Source organism: Chenopodium album, chromosome 9, assembly GCF_948465745.1.
Source record: "Chenopodium album chromosome 9, dcCheAlbu1.1, whole genome shotgun sequence".
In the NCBI taxonomy this organism is placed as follows: Eukaryota; Viridiplantae; Streptophyta; class Magnoliopsida; order Caryophyllales; family Amaranthaceae; genus Chenopodium; species Chenopodium album.
The window spans coordinates 4,045,195-4,061,411 of NC_137842.1; the positions used below are offsets into that span (position 1 = coordinate 4,045,195).

General features: G+C 34.8%; 1 non-coding gene and 1 pseudogene across 1 annotated transcript; one reads left to right on the plus strand and one right to left on the minus strand.

Annotated features, from left to right (window-relative positions):
• Positions 1 to 748: 748 nt before the first annotated feature.
• LOC145557325 (stemmadenine O-acetyltransferase-like) lies at positions 749 to 2,203 on the plus strand (annotated as a pseudogene).
• Positions 2,204 to 16,110: 13,907 nt separating this feature from the next.
• Positions 16,111 to 16,217, minus strand: LOC145561024 (small nucleolar RNA R71). Its single transcript, XR_014093607.1, has one exon. It is a non-coding gene; the product is annotated as a small nucleolar RNA R71 (small nucleolar RNA).

Here is a 16,217-nt window from a genome sequence, read left to right on the forward strand (position 1 = left end):
TTAATCAATTTGCGTGTTTGAAAATGTTCCATTAATGGTTTTGGGGGCTATTTTGATTCTTAAAGGCTCAAATTGAACTCAGATTTCACAAAAAATAATGTAAATGCCTCGTTATAAGTATTAAAATGTGAACACATAAATCGAGACATTACTTAATAAGCAAAACGAGGCATTTAAGTTATTTTTTTGCCAAATCTGAGCTAAATTTGGTTTCTTAATGACCAAAATAGCCCCGAAAACCTTTAATAAAACATTTTTCAGCGCGCAACTCGATAAAAAAAATATTAATAAATTGAGAGTGGGCCCCACTAACGGAGTTTTTAACGGCGGGATAACGGCAAGGTTACCGTATGGAAACAAAATGTATATTGGGGTTACAGTGTGGAAAGTATTATATGTTGGGCCACAACGTAAGTGAAATTAATTACACCGAAAACACACAGTAACACATGAGTAACATACTAACGTGTATTTGGGTGTTTGGATCAAATTGTCAATTATTCTACCAGATGAATAGGTAGATGTTGAAAGTTAATTTAAAACTCTAAAGTATGTAGTTAAAAGATAATTTAGCACGATTTAAGAATGCATCTCGGGGAACAACGTGAGTTATGTACACCAAAATCATACAGTAACACGTGACTAACGTGAATTTGGGTCTTTGGATCTATATATTTTATCTTGAACCATATATAATCCAAACACAACAAAGAAAACTTGTTCATCTTGACTGTAACATTTTGTCTCAATGAAGATTGTAGTAATTTCTAAGGAAATTATCAAACCTTCTTGCAAAACACCAAACCACCTTCATTCTCTAAAGGCTTCCTTGATTGATCATGTTAACACACCTAACCTTATGCCCTTGTTTTCTTTTACTCCCCTAAACTTGTTTCCTCAAATATCGGAACACAAAATGTCTTGGATCGACTCAAAGGATCCCTTCCTAATACATTATCCGTGTTCTATCCACTTGCAGGGTGCGTTCAAGATCCTAACTACATTGATTGCAATGACGAGGGAGTACCTTATGCCCTCGCCGAGGTTGCCAATCAATTAGAAGATGTTGTCCACAAGGCGGATATATCCCAACTCGATAAACTTTTGCACCCTTATAATGAACAGGAAGGGTATACGAGGTTATTGTTGTCCATCCAAATTAGTACTTTTACTTGTGGTGGACTTGCCATCGGGGTAAAGATGAATCATGCCATTGCTGATGCCTTCTCAATATTCATGTTTGTTAAAACATGGGCATATATGGCCAACAACGAAAATCACCACCACCCAAGTAAGACGCCCTTATTACCATATTTCGAAATATCAAACGTTTTTCCACCCTTGTCACCAAGAGAAATAAATTATTTGGATGTAGCCATAACGGATAGACCGATGGGAAAGTGGTTTATGTTTAGTGACGAAAAGTTATATGCCCTAAGGTCGAAAATATTGTCCGTCACTAATAACATTAATAATATTAGTCTCCCAATGGTTTTATCATCCTTCATTTGGAGTAGGTTCAAGGTAGCTTGCCATAATAGTAGTGTTAGCAATAATATTCCTCACGAAGTGAGTTGTTCAGTTAACATTCGTCGTAAAGTGCGTCCACCAAATGAACAATCTTACTATTTTGGTAACATGTACGTTACAAACATAACAAAGTTATCTACCAAACAAAATGAAAATAGTAATGACTCAAACAATGAGTTCGTAGTCAAAGTAAAGGAGTCAATTGACCAAATGATAAACAACGATGTGTTTATAACATCGATGCAAGAAGGTAAAGAGGACTTGAGGTACATGCCGGAATACTATGAAAGGCTAAGCAATGGAGAGATATTCACACTTGATTTTAGTGATCTACGAAGTTTGCCGGTGTATGAAGCCGATTTCGGGTGGGGAAAGCCAGTTTGGGTCACGACCGCAAGTGTAATATGCAAGAATTTTGTTATGTTGATCCCTGCAGGTCCATCTACTAAGCAAATTGTGGCTTATATCTTCTTGAATCGCGAAGATATGGCTAAACTTGAAGATGACATAGTGTTCAATGCATTCTTGTCTAAGATCCCTCGAGTTAGAAGCAAGCTTTAAAGTTTAAAATCTATATAATGTAATTGTGATGTTTATGCTTTTTTTTTTTTTTTTTCTGTTCATTTGCTTTGTATTTGTGTTCGTTGGTTTTACAGTTTTAAATTAGTACGACAAGTATGTTGTTTGTGTAATGTAATTGTGTAAACCAATAATTAGTACCTTTAATCAATAATTTATGTGCTTGTAAACCCAATGCTTAGTAGCTAAAATCAATTTGAAGGCTTTGTAATTTTATATATATCAAAGTTCCACAAATAGTAACAAAAAGAACAGCGAAATTAAAATCACATTAAATTAGACCTGGCAATCCTGACCCAGACCTAGACCTGTTCAACGGACCGGGTCAGGGCTGGATCGGGCCTTAATTAAATGGGCCGGGCTGGACTGGGTCAATGTTTATCTGAAATGGGCCAGGCCAGGGTTAGGAGTCATTGATCTCAGCCCAACCCAGTCCAATCAAACTTTGTCATCAAAGCTAAATTGGGTCTTCAAAGGGCCGAGTATAATCCGAGTCCAATTATGAAAAGGATATTACATTATTACTTAATAGGGTCTTCATTATGTTACATTTTTTTATTTTTTTTTTTATTTTTAAAGTGACATAGAGTTACTTACGTATCAAATATATTAGATCTATAATATAAACCTTGATATTTAGAAAACTTATTAAAATTCTTCAAAGCTTTCAAACTTCACCTGAATTCACGATTAGATCCCAATTTCACATTTTTTTCTTCTGAAATCGCAATTTAACATTATATTGGTGGACGATCATCATAAATTCGGGGAAGGTGGAGCAAGGTGGAGCAAGCAATGGTTTCATCGATGGTGAAGCAAGGTGGAGCAAGATTATATTGATAAAAATCGTAATTATGAAATCACTGTAGATCGATGGTGAAGCAAGGTGGAGCAAGCAAGAGAACAGAGGAGAGAGACTACTAATTTGGGAGAAATTTGGGGATTCTTTTAGGGTTTATAATTTTGGAGAAATTTGGGGATTTTTTTTAGGGTTTACAATTTGGGAGAAATTTAGGGATTTTTTTAGGGTTTATACTTGAGTGAAGAGAAATTGATACATAATTACATATTAGTATATTATAGAGTATCAAATACAGAGTTTTTTTAAAAAAATTTGCAGGAGAGAAATTTCAAAAAAAAAAATTAAATAAAAAATACAGAGTTTTTTTTTTTTGACGAAAAATACAGAGTTAGAAAAATAGAGTTAGGAGAGAGAATCAGAAAATTAGAATGAGAAAGAGTTAGAATAGAGGATAAAAAGCCCTCAAAGTGTAACTCTTTCCAGCCCTTTTAAAACCAAGTCCAACCCTTTAAAAGCCCATAATTTTCGTAACCCTTAGAAAGCCCGCTCCTATTACGTATTGGTCCGGCCCGACCCTATTTAATTTAGGGCTGGATCAGGGCTTTTAGCGGGGGCCCGTCCATTTGTGCAGGTCTACCCAGACCCAATGACCCGACCCGAATGACCCGGCCCATGACCCGAAATCGACCCGAAACCAGTGACCCTAAATTGACCCAAAACCCGAATTAACCCGACCCGACCCATACCCGACCCGAAGTGGAACTGACCCGACCTTGACCCAAAACCCGAAATGAACCAACCCGAAACGACCCGACCCGAGATGACCCAACCCAAAGTTGACTCGAGACCCGAAACGACCCGAGACTTGAAGTTGACCCGACCCGAAAATGACCCGACCTTTAACTTCTTTTAGTAAATAATTATATAAGTTATAAAAAGTTTATATTAGGAAATTATACATTAAAATAGATCCAACAACATATTACATGACTACATTGACTTTCATATAATAGCTAAAAAAGATGGTCAAAGTGAGATGTGTGAATAGTGCAAAATGTCAAATCGTTAAGAGTAATTTGGGACGGAAGGGGTATAAGAATAATTTTAAGAAATTATTACAACAATGACAATGATAATAAGAGTACATATTAAAACTAAGATCAATAAGAGAGTGAGGTATAACTCAATTAGTTAGAGCATCCCTCTTAGTTTCAAGAGATCCTGAAAGTGATTCTCAGTCTAAAATTCTAAACACAAAAAAAAAAAAAAAAAAAAAAAAAAGTCAAACAATTACTATAATCCATGAAAAAAATAATAGCCTTAATAAATATAGTGAGTATTTCGTCAAAAAATAAAGGACATTTTGTGAGAAACTACCTTTTAAAGCATTTTTTTTTGCGAGAAACTACCTTATAAAAAAAAATGTTGTAAAAAACTACCTTATAAAAGCTAAATGTTGTAAGATACTACCCTTGGTCGGAAAGTGAGAGTTGACTTAATTTTTCCGGCATTGACCTAGTCATGTGCCGGTCACGTGACGTTTTAATTCATCTTTCCCCATTTTCCCCGAGCCTATCCATATAATACCCAAGGTGAATTAAATGTCATGTGACCGGCACATGACTTGGTCAACGCCGGAAAAATTTAGTCAACACTCACTTTCCGACCAAGGGTAGTATCTTACAACATTTAGCTTTTATAAGGTAGTTTATTACAACATTTTTTTTATAAGGTAGTTTCTCGCAAAAAAATTTCTTTAAAAGGTAGTTTCTCACAAAATGTCCAAAAATAAATAAATAAATATATATATATATATATATATATATATATATATATATATATATATATATATATATATATATATATAGTTGAATTTAACCCAATGAATCACCCGAATATGACTCAACAAGAAGTTGACCCGACCCGAAGTTGACACGAAAATTGGACCCGAAAATTGACCTGACCCGAACTGACCTGACCTGAAAATTGACCTGACCCAAACTGACCCAACCTAAACATGACTCGACCCAAACTCGACCCGAAGTGTTGACCCGATACCCGACCCGATTATCGGCCGACCCAAAATCAACCCGAAATCCGAAATGACCCGACTTGACCCGATAATCTTTTGACCCGAACTTGACCCGACCCGAAATGACCCATTTTCCAGGTCTACATTAAATTGCGTTAAAAAAAAAAAAAAAAAAAAAAAAAAAAAAAAAAAAAAACTCTTTGTGTTGACTCTTTCAATATCTATTTACTACTCCCTCCGTTTCAGTATAATAGTCTCATATGGAATCAATTACATAAAATAAGAAAAGAAGAATATTTGGAATTTAACATTAAAGTAAAAAACAATTACTAAATAGTTTTGCTTTATTTAAAAAAAAATTAAATTTTTTAGGAAACCGTCAATATAATTGCATAAGTTAAGGGAATGATTTCTTAACTTAGATTATTGTCATCAATTCACAATCAATTAATTTAACCAATCAGAATTTAATCTGTATAAAATAGGAAATTAAAACTAAATTAAAAGTGGAATATATTTAATATAGGTAAATCTTTTTAAAACACCCAAAATAGTATATGGGACTAACAAATTGAAAAGGAGGGAGTAACATTTTTAATCACTTTATGAGCAATGTATGAAAAACAATAAGTATTATGACCAACTTTACATAGGTACTCAAAATTCGTAAGAATTGCCTTTGCGATATGTTGTCTAGTTAATTTAATAAGAGGGGGGGGGGGGGGGGAAGGGAATTGAATTGTAATTCCTGAGCATGCATGATCAACAAGAAGTGATAAAAAATATCATTCTCTCTTTACTCGTTTTCTTACTCTTCTTGCTCATTAGCATTTTGATGATCATATATATTAATTCTGCCAACGACCAAATATATGGACTTTGTACTTCCGTTCTTCATTCGGAAGCATTGGCTTGTTTGTATGCCCTCCAATGGGCTTCAGACTGTCACATTCATTCCGCTCGGCTGTTTTCGGATTCTTATAATCTAGTGACCCTCCTTCAGGGCGATGGTCGGGGGGATATTGGGATTCGTTGGCTAGTACAACAGATACAGCATTTAGGCTCCACCTTCCAACATTGCGAAATTTACAAGGCTGACAGGCATCATGTTCACCGGGCCCACCAAATTGCAGGAGAAGCGGCTGTCCTTTTTATTCGCTTTAATAGTTCTGTGTCGTAGGTTTGTCTGTCTTTTGTTCGTTGTCAAAAAAAAAAAAAAAAAAAAAAAAAAAAAAAAAAACAAATATATATTTTCACCTCTCTCTTACTTTTACTCATAAGTTTTTTTTTTTTTGGGGGGGGGGGGGAATTTGCAAATTGCAGCCATTTAAAGTTCGTATTTTGCAAATTGCAGCCATTTAAAATATTTTTTGCAAATTGCAGCCCAAAAGTTCGTATTAATAGTAAATTACAGCTTAATTCAACTTTTTCATCTGTTAACATATCAAAAAATCTTCGTTTAAGGTTTTAGGGGTCATTTTAGCCCTTAAGGAACCGAATTGAGCTCGGAATTAGCAAAAAAATAATGTAAGTGTCTCATTTTTACAGTTTTCCATATATCAATTTATTTTTGTTACGCAAAATGAGTCACTTATGTTTTTTTTTTTTTGCTAATTTCGAGCTCAATTTGGACTCTTAAGGGCTAAAATAGCCCCTAAAACCTTAACCGAAGATTTTTCGACATGTAAATCGATGTAAAAGTTGAATTGGGCTGCAATTTACAATTTATACGAACTTTTGGGCTGAAATTGCGAAAAAAAAAATTTAAAAAAAAAATAAAATTGCTGCAATTTGCAAAATATGAAATTTAAATGGCTGCAATTTACAAATTTTTCTTTTTTGGAATAAAATGGTTTTATTAATCCCAACTTTGGACTATTTTTTTTAATAATCCCAACTTTAGGAGGGACATTTTCGTTTAATAGGTTAAATGACTGGTGACCTGATTAAAATGTTTTTTTTTTAAGTGCCACGTGTCTTATTTTAATTTGTGTAAAAAAAATTTTAAAAAAAAAACAAAACAAAAAATAAAAACCACAGCCCCCCCGTAGGAAATAATTTCAAGCCTTTAAAATCCCACTAGCTTGAACCCCACTGTGATCATACACTAAAGTACGGTGGCGTCCAAAAGGGAAGAAGATAGAGAAAAAGAGTCGCTAACAAGTTTTTAAGGAACTTGTAAACCGTTCACGAGGTGAAGGTTACACCCCTTAACGATCCAAGAGATCGTCAACTCCATAAGGTCATGAACCAAATAAGGGTTCGGGGATGATGGTACAAATCCAACCTAAAAGAGATTGAACCTGCCCTAATAATAGGCCTCTACTTTATTCTGCTCGTATTCATGTGCGCTTTCTGACTAACATACAATCAATAGGATTAACCCTAAACCTGTTTAATCTATGTTGGTTGAATATTAATGCACAAATAAACTATTATTGACGATCACTTGAATTATAATCACAATTAACCTAACAAGATTATTAATTATCTTATTAAGCATGATTACAAGTACAAATTCCCTTTAAGCATGCAATAAAGGTGATCAAGCAATAAAGAATAAATATCAAGCAACACAATAAATAATCAATATCATGAATAATAATAATAATAAAAATATCATCAAAAAATAATCATCATCAAAATAATAATAATAATAATAATAATAATATTCATCATCATTATAACTATAATGATAATCATGTTCATGTTAATATTAAAGCATAATAAAAAAATAGCAAGATCCTAGGCATGATACTAACAAGATTAATAACAAACCATAGCATGTCACTAAGCAATAAAAATCAAGTCTTTAACCCTAACATGATACTAACATGAATAAATATTAGGAAGAGAATAAAAGACATCATAGCATTCATATTTAATATTAAAATTACCCTAGACATGATACTAGGAATCATAATAACAATATAAACATTATTTCTACATCATAATATCAATAAATCAATTAAAGTACTTACTTTGATGCCTCGTACCTCTTTCTAATAACAAAATACACACGTTAGTAACTTCAAGGAAAATAATAATCAAACAATTAAATTAAATAATTGAAATAGAGATTTGGGACCAAACCCTCAGAAATTAAAACCTTTCACGTCTAGGGCGAAGACAACTTCGAATATGGCTAAGTGTTTCTTGATCTTGCGAATGCGGAATTATTTATTTGAGAAAAGGCTAGTTTAGAAAAGAGAGAGAGAATAATCAAGAAAATCTTGATGAGAGTTGGTGATTGAAAAAAGGGGAGATATGACCTCTATTTATAGGAAAAAAGAGGGTCAAAGAATTAAGAAAAGAATCCAAATTCGAATCGAAATAAAACTCGTAGACAGCAGTTTTTGCGGATTTTGTTTTTATCATATCTTTTGATCCAAGAATCGGAATAAGATGAATAAGATGTCGTTGGAAAGATCTTGAAGTCTACTTTATAACACAATTGGAATCAGATTAAAATACATTGTATAATAAAAGATATGAACGAAATAGTGAGACGGTGTCAGTTTTGGATAGAGTTTGATATCTTATTCATATCTTTTCCGTTATAGCTCGGAATTATTATTATAATATATCATTGGAAAGATAATTTCAAGATCTATCCAACCATATAAAATTTGGATAAAAAATATGAGGCACGAAAATAATATCTGACTGTCTTTGAACATGTTTAAATCCGAATAGAATTAGGACTTTAAAAAAGGAAAGTTTTATAAAAAAGGAAAGTTTTATAAAAAAAGGAAAGTTTATATTTAAATCAGATTCCTTAATCTTATCTTTTCAAAAAAGGATAATTAAGATATTTTAGAAACTTATAGAAGATTCTAATCAATCCTAATTAGTTTAGGAATAGGATTAAACCTTTGGACCCTCCTCATGATCATTGGGTCGTAGGTAAAATCCGGTTTGAGCCCAGTTTAGTATTTTGGCCATAACTTCCTCATTATCCATCGGAATTGGGCTTATAATATATCGTTGGAAAGTTCTTTTCAAGCCCCATCCAACTACACCATTATTGGACCCTTATCATGGACCAAACTAAACTGGAATGGACGTTTTCATAAAATAGAGTGGGTTTTCGAAAACAGAAAGAAAGAATTTTAACAAAAACTAACCGCAACACTAGACTTTTCACACTTTCACCTCATTCGATTATGGTTCGACGTGAAAGGTATTCATCACTGGGTTTGGTTTTGGGGAGACACAAATGGGTGTCTACACCCCCCCAACCACACCTCTCGCTTCCCCCACCTGAAATTACCCTACCCCCTACTCTTCCCCCCCCCCTCCCCAAAAAAAAAAAAAAAAAAACGACCCGCTCCCTTAACCACTACCCTTGAAATCGTCCCTTCCCCTACCCTTTATTGAGCGTTTGCTTCATAGAATTGAGCATCAACTCCACATTTAATATGATCTGAATTTGGGTTGAATGTATGTGATGGTCACATGGCTACTCTTGGCCGAATTGATGTGAGGAGAAGAAGCTAAGGATACAAATGGTGGTTATTTGACTGGGGTGGTTGTTGATGTTGTTAGGTGTGGCGGTATGGTGGTTGAAGAGCAGCGATTTTGGAGTGAGAATGGTAATATAATGGGTGAGACTCGAGAGTTTAATTGGTGTTGTTGTTATTGGCGTTAGTGGTTGTGATTAGCGTTTAGGGCATGTTCACATTTATTGAATTGAGCTTAACTGAACAGAATTGAACTGAATTGAATGGAGTTGAACTGAACTGAACTTAACTTATTGGAACTAAACTAAATAGAGCTTAAATGAATATTTTATAAGAGTTGTGAACAGATTGGAGCTGAACTAAACTAAACTGAACAGATTGGAGCTGAAATAAACTGAACTGAACAGATTGGAGCTGAACTGAATTGAAATTAAGCTGAATTGAACAGGCCTTTACCGGGGGTGGGGGGAGGGCGGAAAAGGATAGGGTGTTTTTTTGGGGGGGGGGGGTGAAGGATGGTGGGGTCTATTCAGGTGGGGCAAGAGGGGTAGGGAGCCAGTGGTGGTTTTTTTTTTCATTTTAAGATATTTATTTTTAAAACGTTTATAAATTTTTAAACCAATCATGGTTTGACACGTGTCAAGTAACCTATTATACTCGATTGATGACTTTTATTGACTAGTCATGACTTGTAAGAAAAAAAAACCACTTGTAATTGGGATTATTAAAAAGTAATGATAGTTGGGATTAATATAAGTAATGGCTTAAAGTTGAGATTGATATTACCAATTTTTTCTATTATTTTTATTTTTATTTCACACAAATTTTTTTGTTCATCGGATTTTTTTTCCTAATTATTGATAATCTAAAATTTCTTACAAATGTTCGAATTCAATTAGCTAAGTGTCCCTAGGTCATTGAAAATTCATTTAATGTTTCAATATGATAAGTCCCATATGGAATCAATCACATAAAATAAGAAAAGGAGAATATTTGGAATCTAACATTAAAGTAAAAAACAATTTATAAATAGTTTTGCCTTATTTAATTTTTTTGATTTTTTTAGGAAAATACTAACCAAAATTGCATAAATCAAGGGAGTAGTTTCTTTAATTAGAGTCATGTCATTAATGCACAATAAATCAATTTAACCAATCAAGGAAAATAAAAGGTGTCTATGCTAGACTTATTGGGGAAAAGAGGGAAAAATAGAAAAATGAGGGCACGAAATCTTGTTGTTGAAGCTCGCCTTGTGTCTTGTGCTTTATCATCACTCGGTCTTCTTGCCAGCTGGAGGTATGGGAAGTTTGTTATTATTGATTAAATGTTGGATGGCTTCCTCAACTTCCAACAACTCTCAGTAGTATTCCCTCTACCTTGATGGTATTTGCAATGTGCATTTGGGTTCCAACTAGGCAACCTCTTTTCAAGTGCGGAATCTTGAATAGGTCCAATGGGAGTAATGACTCCTTTGGCATGGACTCAATCAAAGACAGTATCATAGCTCATCCCAATATGAGTGAACTCTTTCCTTAGTTGCTTTTTTGGTCCTTGATTATCCACGGCTAAGACTTTATCGAGATCATAGGTACTAACATTGTTACTAGAGTGGGTGTTTTTGGAAGAAGAAGGATTGTCGTTCTTCTTTCCTTTCCAGCCACTGTTGTTACTATTATTAGTAACTTTTTGCTCTGCAAGGTCATCTTCGAGTTCAATACCTATGTCATAGATGGCCTTGAAAGAATTCAAATTGTGTTGATATTTCAAATTCTTTGAATACTTTTATCTTGAAGGTTCTTAATGAACATCCTTACATATTCTTTCTCACTAGGCACCTCAACCATTTTAGTATAGTTTCCCTCCACTTATTAAAGAAAGAAGTAAAACCGTCATTCTCTTTTTGCTTTAACATCTTAAGTTCTCTATGGTCAGTTTCAACTTGAATGTTACATTTGTATCTCTCAATGAAAGCGTTTACTATTCCATCCCAAGTAGAGATCTTCTCTTTATCAAGAGAAAAGAATCATTGTTGACAAACGGTTTTAAGAGATAGTGAGAACAAAGAGTGAAAAACTTTCCTATCAATCCCCTTAATATTCGTAGATTTGGTTGACTTTTGCAGGGATTTATGCTTCAGGAGTATTTTCCCGAGATATTTTGGAGTAATCACAAGCATTGGAGAAGCACGACCAGAGTTTATAGCCCAGGGCCGGTTAGAGACATCGAACCGGTGATTAAGGGCTCGGTATAGGTGATACCGGGGCATTTGGACCGAGTATTCAGGACCCAAAGAGGAAACCCAGATTGGCCCGAAGAATTGGAGCCCAATCGAAGTCCAAATAGTGGCCCAAATGAGCCGCCCGGCCAAAAAGGCTAGCGCCCGGAGGCGCGCCCAGCCGGGCAGGAGAAGCAAAGGCTGGCGCCCGGTGACGCGCCCGACCGGGCGCGAGATTGCTATTAGAGACAAAAAAAGGCGCGCCCGATCGGGCGCGTGTATTTATTAGTTGACGATTAGCGTCGTTTTAATTTGTTTTAGTTTAGGATTTTGTACGGAGTGTAAATACTCCTCCGTAATACGATTTTAGGGGACCTTCTTCTTCTCTTTTCACTTTTCTTTACTCTCTTAATTATTCTCTTAGATTTCTTTTCTCTTTAATCTTTGTTCTTAATTCTACTCTTAATTCCAGATTTATTTTTGGTAACGATTCTTCTTCCCTTAATCTTAGTTGTTTATTTTATTTCTTTCATCATGATTTATTTTATTACCTAAATTAGTTTAGTTTTTAATATGTGTGAGTAGTTTAATTTCTAGGGTTTATGGGGATCTAATAAATAATATGAAGGGGTAATTTGTTGTTGTTAATTATCAATGCTAGATTACTTTCCTATTGATTGATTTAATGCTCTGTGACTAGATTAGGCCTATATTTTATGCATGAGTTTGAAAATATTGATTCAAGATTCGAGAGATGAGAATTAATGTTTAGGTCTAGTTTCAATAGGCAGATTAATTTATATATGGTTAAGTCAAGAATCGAGAGATGAGATTTAATACCGGTAAATTAATTGTGTGATTGTAATACGTAGCGAGAGCCCTTTACAATCTGGTTAATTGATGCATTGATGATTGACTATTATTGATTATTGGTATTGCATGATAATTTCTTATTGGATTGTTTTAATGTTTTACAATTGCGGCTTGTAAAAGTATAGCAATATTAAATTGATGAATCGAGCAGATGTTAATTTGATATTAAAGGCTATTTTCAATAAGAACTTAGATCTAGTAAATTGCGAGAATCTTGTTAGGGTTAATTTGATTATAATTCAAGTGATCGCTAATAAGGGAGCACGACCAGCGTTTATAGCCCAGGGCCAGTCAGAGACATCGAACCGGTGATTAAGGGCTCGGTATAGGTGATACCGGGGCATTTGGACCGAGTATTCAGGACCCAAAGAGGAAACCCAGATTGGCCCAAAGAATTGGAGCCCAATCGAATTCCAAATAGTGGCCCAAATGAGCCGCCCGGCCAAAGAGGCTGGCGCCCGGAGGCGCGCCCGGCCGAGAGGGAGAAGCAAAGGCTGGCGCCCGGCCGGGCGCGAGATTGCTATTAGAGACAAAAAAAGGCGCGCCCGATTGGGCGTTGCCTCGCCCAATCGGGCACGTGTATTTATTAGTTGACGATTAGCGTCGTTTTAATTTGTTTTAGTTTAGGATATTGTACGGAGTATAAATAGTCCTCCGTAATACGATTTTAGGGGACCTTCTTCTTCTCTTTTCACTTTTCTTTACTCTCTTAATTATTCTCTTAGATTTCTTTTTTCTTTTCTCTTTAATCTTTGTTCTTAATTCTACTCTTAATTCCAGATTTATTTTTGGTAACGATTCTTCTTCCCTTAATCTTATTTGTTTATTTTATTCCTTTCATCATGATTTATTTTATTACCTTGATTAGTTTAGTTTTTAATATGTGTGAGTAGTTTAATTTCTAGGGTTTATGGGGATCTAATAAATAATATGAAGGGGTAATTTGTTGTTATTAATTATCAATGATAGATTAATTTCCTATTGATTGATTTAATGCTCTGTGACTAGATTAGGCCTATCTTTTATGCATGAGTTTGAAAATATTGATTCAAGATTCGAGAGATGAGAATTAATGTTTAGGTCTAGTTTCAATAGGCAGATTAATTTATAAATGGTTAAGTCAAGAATCGAGAGATGAGATTTAATACCGGTAAATTAATTGTGTGATTGTAATACGTAGCGAGAGCCCTTAACAATCTGGTTAATTGATGCATTGATGATTGACTATTATTGATTATTGATATTGCATGATAATTTCTTATTGGATTGTTTTAATGTTTTACAATTGCGGCTTGTAAAAGTATAGCAATATTAAATTGATGAATCGAGCAGATGTTAATTTGATATTAAAGGCTATTTTCAATAAGAACTTAGATCTAGTAAATTGCGAGAATCTTGTTAGGGTTAATTTGATTATAATTCAAGTGATCGCCAATAAGGGGGCACGACCAGCGTTTATAGCCCAGGGCCAGTCAGAGACATCGAACCGGTGATTAAGGGCTCGGTATAGGTGATACCGGGGCATTTGGACCGAGTATTCAGGACCCAAAGAGGAAACCCAGATTGGCCCGAAGAATTGGAGCCCAATCGAAGTCCAAATAGTGGCCCAAATGAGCCGCTCGGCCAAAGAGGCTGGCGCCCAGAGGCGCGCCCGGCCGGGCGGGAGAAGCAAAGGCTGGCGCCCGGTGACGCGCCCGGCCGGGCGCAAGATTGCTATTAGAGACAAAAAAAAGGCGCGCCCGATCGGGCGGTGCCTCGCCCGATCGGGCGCGTGTATTTATTAGTTGACGATTAGCGTCGTTTTAATTTGTTTTAGTTTAGGATTTTGTATGGAGTATAAATACTCCTCCGTAATACGATTTTAGGGGACCTTCTTCTTCTCTTTTCACTTTTCTTTACTCTCTTAATTATTCTCTTAGATTTCTTTTCTCTTTAATCTTTGTTCTTAAATCTACTCCTAATTCCAGATTTATTTTTGGTAACGATTCTTCTTCCCTTAATCTTATTTGTTTATTTTATTCCTTTCATCTTGATTTATTTTATTACCTTGATTAGTTTAGTTTTTAATATGTGTGAGTAGTTTAATTTCTAGGGTTTATGGGGATCTAATAAATAATATGAAGGGGTAATTTGTTGTTGTTAATTATCAATGCTAGATTACTTTCCTATTGATTGATTTAATGCTCTGTGACTAGATTAGGCCTATATTTTATGCATGAGTTTGAAAATATTGATTCAAGATTCGAGAGATGAGAATTAATGTTTAGGTCTAGTTTCAATAGGCAGATTAATTTATAAATGGTTAAGTCAAGAATCGAGAGATGAGATTTAATACCGTTAAATTAATTGTGTGATTGTAATACGTAGTGAGAGCCCTTTACAATCTGGTTAATTGATGCATTGATGATTGACTATTATTTATTATTGGTATTGCATGATAATTTCTTATTGGATTGTTTTAATGTTTTACAATTGCGGCTTGTAAAAGTATAACAATATTAAATTGATGAATCGAGCAGATGTTAATTTGATATTAAAGGCTATTTTCAATAAGAACTTAGATCTAGTAAATTGCGAGAGCCTGTTAGATCTATGTTGATTAATAAATTGCGAGAGCCTGTTAATCATGTTATTTATGCAATGTCAATGATTGATTACTATGTTTTACCCTGGAGTATTATTTATTGGTGAACCTATGCCCTAGATCCTTTCATATATTGTTTTCTTCCTATTCTCAACCTTAGTAGTTTAGTTTCTTACTTAATTATAAATATTGGTTACTTAAATAATTTAGATTATAATAATTAATTAGGAGTAAAAAGACTTGTTTCTTTGTGGAGATCGACCCTACTTCCCTATCTACTTTAGTTAGAGGACTTAGGAATTATTTTTAATTAGGGGATACGACTTTACCCTGTCAAAATTTGGCGCCGTTGCCGGGAAACAGTTTTATTTTTATTTCTGATTGTTTTTGTAGTCTAAATTATTTCCCTTTTTGTCTTAGAGAGCGTTAGTTCTCTGAGACAAATCTCATATTTGCTTCTAGTTTTTGTTTATGCCCAGGTGTTCCAGATCAGGTTACATCCTATTTGATCATGAGATCGAACGTTCCTTCCATAGACAGAAAAATCTCTACAAGCAAATCCTGGCGGATTCTGGTGATAATAACAATAATCACCGCTATCCTCCAACTGATTCTAGCGATTCAGAGACATCATCAGACGCAGAATCAGAGATGACGGCTCCAAAGAAGCTTAGTGATTATTCACAACCAAAGCTTACGGATTTTCCACATCTCACCCCTACTTCGGCTCTTGATGGGGTTCAATTTGAAATTAAACCTCAATTTATAACGATGATAGAGAGGAAGCAATTCAGTTGAGCCAAGGGTGAAGACCCGAATCTTCACATTGCCGACTATTGTCAATATTGCAACACCATCAGGCAAGCCGGGGTCACTCGAGACCAAATCAGGGAGATTCTCTTTCCCTTCTCTTTAACTGGAAAAGCTAAATTGTGGTTTAATGGCTTAAATAGAACTACACTTGGTATAACTGACTAGGAAACTCTTGTTTTGAATTTCTATAACAAGTATTATCCTGCAGAGAGAACAGCAGTACTACGAAGTGCGATTCAGAATTTTGCCCAAGAAGCCGATGAGTCTTTATATGAGGCTTGGGAGAGGTTCAAGGACCTACAAAGAGAATGCCCCCACCATAATTT